We start from the raw sequence: 8,601 nt of genomic DNA, 5'->3' as shown, positions 1-8,601 counted from the left end.
CAATAATCTTCTTAAAATCAAATTCAAAATTAGCGCCCAATCCAGCCATAACTATTGTTATACAGGCATTTAAAAGTAAAAATCAGCCACAATTATAAGTATATAATATTGGTCTGAAACGAATTAATAAATAAACTCCAGCAGTAACAAGAGTTGAAGAATGAACTAAAGCAGAAACAGAAGTAGGAGCAGCCATAGCAGCAGGAAGTCAAGAAGAAGAAGGAATTTGAGCTCTCTTAGTTATAGCTGCCAAAACAATTAATATAGTAATAAGCTTTATTTCAAAAGAATTAGAAATGAAATCATAATAATAAATATAATTTCAGCCACCAAAATTTAACATTCAAGCAATAGAAATTAAAATAGCAACGTCACCAATACGATTAGAAAGTGCAGTTAATATACCAGCACTATAAGATTTTACATTTTGGTAATAAATAACTATTCAATAAGAAACCAAACTAAAACCATCTCATCCTAACAAAATTCTCATCAAATTAGGACTAATAATTAAAAAACCTATAGCAAGAATGAATATTAAAACAATAATAATAAAACGGTTTATATTTTTTCTCCTGAAATATAGTCCTCTCTATAATAAATCACCAAAGAAGAAATATATATAACAAAAGATATAAAAATAAGACACATTCAATCCAAAATTAAAGTTATAACAACCATAGAAACGTTCAAATTAAAAAGTTCTCATTCAACAAAAACTCTATAATCAATTATTAAATAATAAATACCTAAAATAAAAATTATAGTTCTAGAAAAGAATAAAGAAAAAATCTCAAAGAACAAATAGAAAATAAATACACAGCCTAAAATGAAAAACTTCATATCACTGATTCCACAAAACAATATTTTAAATTAAAATACTTAAGCAATTTAAACAAAGAAATACTCACCCTTTAAACAAAGAATATTTAAAAGCAATCAATGCAAAGTAAAAGATGATATTCACGAAAATAACCAAGAGAAGAAGTATAATTCCCAGAATAATAATTCCCATGCTGAGAATAAGAATATATATATATATATATATATATATATATATATATATATATATATATATATATATATAAAGTATAAACACCTCTAAAAAAAGATAAAAAATTAAAGCAAAATATCTAAAAGAGGATCAAGATATAATTCTATTTAATGATCTAAGTTCACTTACCAAATTTAATGATGGAGGGGTAGCTTTATTTGATGATCTTAAAACGAATCACCATAAAGCCATTCTAGGTATCAAATTAATTATACCCTTGTTAATTAATAATCTTCGTCTATCTAAAAGCTCATAAATAATATTAGACAAACAAAACAATCCAGAAGAACATAAACCACGACCAACCATTAAAGAAAGAGAACCCATACAACCCCATCAATTTATGGTTATCAATCCACCAATAACCATTCTTATATGAACAACTGAAGAATATGCAATTAAAGACTTTAAATCAACCTGACAAAAACAAATAAATCTAACAATAACCCCACCAGATAAATCTACAGATAATCAAAAATAATTAAACTTTAAACCCAAATAAAAAATAACCTTTATAACACGAAAAATACCATAACCACCTAACTTCAATAAAACACCAGCAAGAATTATTCTACCTGAAACAGGGGCCTCTACATGAGCCTTAGAAAGTCATAAATGAACCAAAAATATTGGCATCTTAACTAAAGAGGCGAAAATTATAAATACATAAATTATAAAATAATAGGAACCAAAATATACCAATAAAGGGAAATATAAAGTGTTAGAAAAATCATAAACCCTAAATAAAACCAACAGTAAAGGTAATCTAGCAACCATACAATGAAAAATTAAATAAACACCTGCCTGTAAACGTTCAGGCTTGTAACCCCAGCCCAAAGTCGAAAGTAAAGTAGGAACTAACGTAGCCTAAAAAAAAATATAAAAAGAAAGATGACTCAATCTCGCAAATGAACAATAATGCATAATCATTAAAATTGAAACGATAAAAACAAATATTAGAATGATAAGAACTTAAATAAACTGAACCTCTAGCAGTAATTATTAAAGAACAAATTCAAAAACTTAACAAAATCAAACTAAAACAAAAACAATGAACACCAAAATAATATCCAATAACATTCGAGTCAGCGTATGCATAAACACAAATCATAAAAACAAAACTCGACAGAAACATTAAAGAATGAACCAACCACCAACAATTATTTAGCAAACAAACAGGGATCAAAAAATAGTATAAATAAATACTTTAGCATAAAGACAAGCCAAAAGAATTAAAAAAATCATTACTATGAGACCGAATTATTGAAACCAAAATAGAAAGACCTAAAGCACCTTCACGAACAGAAAAGACTAAGAAAATAACAGTAAAGAAATAATCATAATCAAACTCAATAAGAAAAACAATAATTAATGTAAATAAAGAAAGAATAATATATTCCAGTCTCAGAAGAATCATTAATAAATGTTTATGTTTAGAAGAAAAAACGTAAACACCAACAGAATAAACCAACAAAGAAATGAAAACAGAGAATACAAACATTAGTTTTAATAGTTAAAAAAAACAACACTGGATTTGTAAACCGGAAATATGTCTAGCCCCCACATTTAAAACTTCAGAGGTGGAAAAGCTTCCATCATTGGTCCCCAAAACCGATATTTTAAATAAAGTAAACCCTGAAATGATTAAAATAATAATTATATCACTATCAACTGTAATGAATATTAATTTTATTAAATTAAGACACCCAATATCAATAATGCTTTTCATTATCCTACAAACGTTTTATGTTGGATTAATAACAGGAACAATAATGGAAAGATATTGAATATCCTATATTTTATTTTTAACGTTTCTTGGTGGTATTTTAGTGATATTTATTTATATTACAAGAATTGCATCAAACGAAATATTTCAACCTAAATCAATTACCATAATTATAACCTTAACAATATGGGTATTTATTATATCAACATTAATTATCCTAGACACAACTATATTTATAGACTTCTTCAAAAATACTGAAACTATAAAAATTGATAATTCAATCAACTACCAAGAAATAACAATATCTTTAGAAAAATTATATAACAGACCAACATTTATTATTACAATAATAATGATAATTTATTTATTTTTAACACTATTAGCAGTAGTTAAAATCACTGATATTAACCAGGGGCCTATTCGTAAAATAAGGTAATTTACTAATGAATAAACCCTTACAATTAAGACATCCTTTACTTAAAATTATTAATAACTCTTTAGTTGATTTACCTGCACCAACAAATATTTCATTTTTATGAAATTTTGGGTCTCTGCTAGGGTTATGCTTGGTAATTCAAATCGTAAGTGGACTATTTTTAGCTATAGATTATACATCAAATATTGAAATAGCATTTAGTAGTGTAGAACACATCTCCCAAGACGTAAATAATGGTTGAATTATTCGAACTTTACATGCAAATGGAGCATCTATATTCTTTATTTGTATTTATTTGCATGTCGGACGAGGAATTTACTATGGATCTTATATATACATACACACCTGAATAATTGGTACAGTAATTCTATTCTTAGTTATAGCAACTGCATTTATAGGATACGTTTTACCTTGAGGTCAAATATCATTCTGAGGTGCGACAGTAGTTACTAATTTATTATTAGCAAATCCATACTTAGGAATAGATTTAGTTCAATGAGTGTGAGTGGATTTGCTGTTGATAACGCAACATTAAATCGATTTTTTACATTTCATTTTGTATTACCATTTATTATTGCAGCTATGGCAGCAATTCATTTATTCTTTCTTCATCAAACAGGATCTAATAACCCATAAGGGCTAAACGAAGATATCGAAAAAATTCCATTTCACCCATACTTTACTTTCAAGGATTCTATTACATTTCTATTAATAACATCGTTATTAATTATACTATGTTTAATTAAACCTTATCTCCTAGGAAACTCAGACAGTTTTGTACCAGCTAATCCATTAGTAACACCAGTTAAAATTCAACCAGAATGATATTTCTTATTTGCATATGCAATTCTACAGTCAATTCCTAGCAAGTTAGATGGTGTTATTGCACTATTTTTACCAATTAGAATCTTAATAATTTTACCGTTTTAAAATAAAACACCATTCTGAGGTATCCAATTGTATCCTATTAATCAGACTTTATTCTGAATCATACTAGTTGTATGTTTATTTACATGAATAGGTAAACGACCAGTTGAAGAGTCTTACATTATAACAGGGCAAATCTTAACAATTATCTACTTTACATACTTCTTAATTAACGTCCATGTTGCAAATGCATGAGATAAGCTAATTAAGGAACAATTAGTGATTTAGCTTAGGAAAAGAATATGTTTTGAAAACGTAAAACTAGAAGTTTAACTCTTCTATTAAATTTTCTTAAAAAATTTCACTAAATAAGTGAGATAAATAAAATCTTTAAACCAACAAAGAAAATAAAAAAATTCAAAGATAAAGGTAAAAAACTTTTTCAAGCCTAGTATATCAATTTATCATAACGGAAACGTGGTAAAGTACCCCGAACTTAAATAAAGCCAAAGGATATAATAGTAAAGTTAGTAAAAAGTATAAAAGAACAAAAAACACCACCAAAAAAAATTAAAGCTGATAATATTCTTATAAAAACATTTCTAGTATATTCAGCTAAAAAATTAAAGTAAATCGACCTGCACCATATTCAATATTAAAACCTGAAACTAACTCAGATTCACCTTCAGCAAAAACAAAAGGAGTATGGTTAGTTTCAGCCAAACAAGAAACAAAAGAAGCTAAGGCTAAAGGAAAAGAAATAATAATAAATCAACAATAAAGTTGATAATTTATAAAATCTAACATGTTAAAACTACCAATTTAAATAATTAAAGATAATAAAATCAAAGCTAAATTGTTGGAGCAACTGAACAAAGGGAACCTAATAAAGAATAATTTGAATTAGAAGGTCTACCAGCGACTAAAACTGTATAAACACCTAAGCTAGTGCAACATAAAAAAACAAGAACCCATGAGAAAAAGAATATATGAAAGTTAAGTAATGGAAAATTGCTCAAACAACCAAAGAAATCATTAAAATAAAAACAGGAGAAAAATAATAAAGTAAATAATTAGATATAATAGGAATTGGCTGCTCCTTACAAATCAACTTAACAGCATCACTAAAAGGTTGTGGGATTCCTATAAATCCTACTTTATTTGGACCCTTACAAATCTGAATATAATCTAAAACCTTACACTCCAATAAAGTTAGAAAAGCAACACTAATTAAAGCACAAATAACTAATAAAAGAAAATTTAAAATAAACACAAATAAATCATAAAGTATCAGTACTATTTGTAGAAAAAATCTACATAAATGAATACTAAATTCAAAACACTAATCTGTCAAAATAGTAAATTAATTAATATTAATCAATATAATAAAAGTATTTTGACCATATGGTACTTTCGTACTATTATGGATTAGGATAAAAACCTACCTGGCTCATACCGGTCTGAACTCAGATAATTTAAGAATTTAAAGGTTGAACAGACCTAAACACTGGGCTCTTGCACCCAAAATTTTTCTTAATCCAACATTGAGGTCGCAATCTGCTTTGTCGATATGAGGTCTCAACAACAATTACGTTGTTATCCCTAAGGTAACTTAATCGTATGATCATAAATTATGGATCAAAACACAAATATAAATCAATGATATAATAATGAATAGTTTATTTATTCTTCATGTCACCCCAACAAAACATCATCATTAAATATAGAAAGACAAACAAAAAACTATATAAAAGTAAAATGTTAAGCTCTATAGGATCTTCTCGTCCTAAAGAAGAATTTAACCCTTTTGACTGAAAAGTTAAATTCAAAAATTTATTAAGAGACAGTTGATATGTCATGATGCCATTCATTCCAGCCACTAATTAAGAGACTAATGATTATGCTACCTTTGCACAGTCAAAATCACACGGCTCTTTAAAAATCCGCTCAGTGAGCAGGGCAAACCTCAAAATATTTTCAAGAGGACATGTTTTTGATAAACAGGTGGAAATCAATTTTGCCTAGTTCCTTATAATAAGTTTACAAGGTAAAAATTTTATACACATAAATATACTAATTCTATCATTATTACAAAAATTTTAAAATTAAATCAATAATCTTGATAAGAAAACCAAAATATTTATAAAATCAAAATATAAAATAATGAAGTAAAATGTAGTCTTAAAGATAGCTGGTTTAAAGCTTACTATTATATTTCTAAAAGCAAATTATAGTTTATTAACTTCAAAGCTTATCCCTTAAAGAATAAATAAGTAAATAGTTACAGTTAAAAAATTAATTAAAAACAACAAACTTTAAAAAATTAAATTTTTTCTTAAGAAACTAGATATCTTAGGAAACGATTAACATCTCATTTCTATAAATAATTTAATAATATTAATGATTCATTAACTATAAATTATTTATAAATCAACCCAAATCGAGACAAGTATAATAAATACTGAAATTTTGATAAATCCTTATACAAAAGGTACAAAAAATAAAATCTACTTTAAAAAATTTAAAATAATATTTCATTAACCATTTACATTGCTAGTACACTATAATTTAAAAAAACAATTCTATATAATATACTAAGACAAAATCCAACAAAATTATTTATTTTAAATAATTAAATAAACAAAAATAAATATAATAAAATAAATAATCGAGATATCCTGTTTGGCAAGGCAAAATTTTCAGTGTACGATAAACACTATACTAATAAGTTATATATATGGCTCCTCTTCCTAGACACACTTTCCAGTACATCTACTATGTTATGACTTATCTCATCTAAATTGAAGTAACTTTAAAATAATCAAAATAGAATATTCAATTGTGAAAGCTATGAGCGATGTGTACACACCTCGGAGTCAATATCAGACTTACAAACAAATAAATTAAGTTGAGTAAATCGTGTGTTATCAATCGTGGGGTAGGTTCCTCTGAATGGATTGAGATACCGCCAAATTCTTTGGGTTTAAAGACCTTAACAAATAGTACCCTGGTAAATATAATTAACATTTTAAATAATTGGGTATCTAATGCTAGTTTATTATTTAAATTTCACAGATTCATAAAAAGAGCTAGAAATAAATTTTAACATTTCATCTTACAAATTTATATTTTAATGCTTATAATATAAACAACTGTTTTAACCAATAATATTAACTTGTATCAATAGTATAACCGTGGCTGCTGGCACCAATTATACCGATACTAAATCAATTGCTAAATCCAAAATCACTTGGTAATTAAATCAAAATACTGCAAAAAGAACATTTAGTGTAACAAAAGTTACATATAATACAAAGAAAAAGTGAATAAACAAGCAAGAATAAAACTTTTAGGACCAAAATATAAGAAATTTAAAAATTAACCAAATCAAGAAAAATCAAATATACCAATATTTAAAGAAAAAGAAAGAAAAAAATCACAAATATTAACAAAAAAAAGAAATACACCCCCGTGTATCCACAACAACTTCTCTATCATATATAAATAAGATAAATATGGAACATGTATACCAATAAATGTGTTATATACTTTCTTATTTAATTATTCTTTTCACTAATAATAAAGAAAGATTAAATAATATAATAAATTTATTTTATTCAATTATGTAAATTAATGTAAATGTTATTAATATAAAATTAACTTTATTATAAGTTAACCTATATATTTAATAGGTAAATAATTTAATAATAGATCATTTACTAATTATATTAATATAATTAAAATAATTATTTATATAATATAATATTTTATATTTGAAGTTATTAATTTTATTTATTATATCCAATTATAATAATATTTAATATTAAATTCCATATTATTATACTTATTATAATATAATAACCTATTTTAAGCTGAAAACATAAGTAGCTATAATCCTCAGTAAATAAATGAATTAAAATATTCACTTAATAATAATAAAATAAACTTATAAGTATTTTAATTTAATTAAATGTAAAATATTAATATAAATTATTTAATAAATATATGTTAAACAAAAAAAAACTAAATAGAGACAAATTAATTCAAAATAACCAAAATAATACAGATCCAAATTAAAAAAAAATTAATTTGTATATTAAATAATTTAAGTGCCTTATTAAAGGGTTACCTTGATAGGGTAAATTAAGTAAATAAAAATTACATTCATTAAACAAAGTACATAAGATAGAATTAAACTTCCTCCTTTAATATCAAAAACTAACGTGCATCATACAGCTTAATGTAAATAGGTAAGACAAATAAGCTAATGGGTTCATACACCATTTATAGAGGTATCAATCCTCTCTGGTTAATGACCAACAACTCTACAAAACTTCTCTTCCTATCAACATTAATGATAGGAACGATCCTGTCCATTTCATCAAATTCCTGATTTGGAGTTTGAATAGGACTTTAGATGAACTTACATTCATTTATTCCGCTCCTAACAAGAAATAAAAATATAATAATAAATGAATCTTCAATGAAATATTTTTTGTCCAAGCAATAGCATCGACT

At 25.3% G+C, this 8,601-nt stretch overlaps 1 pseudogene; it reads right to left on the bottom strand.

Moving 5' to 3' along the window:
- Positions 1-4,447: 4,447 nt before the first annotated feature.
- Positions 4,448-5,711, bottom strand: LOC126249476 (NADH-ubiquinone oxidoreductase chain 1-like; annotated as a pseudogene).
- Positions 5,712-8,601: the final 2,890 nt, after the last annotated feature.

Source organism: Schistocerca nitens, chromosome 3 (genome assembly GCF_023898315.1).
Source record: "Schistocerca nitens isolate TAMUIC-IGC-003100 chromosome 3, iqSchNite1.1, whole genome shotgun sequence".
NCBI lineage: Eukaryota > Metazoa > Arthropoda > Insecta > Orthoptera > Acrididae > Schistocerca > Schistocerca nitens.
This window is presented reverse-complemented; position numbering and strand designations above follow the sequence as displayed.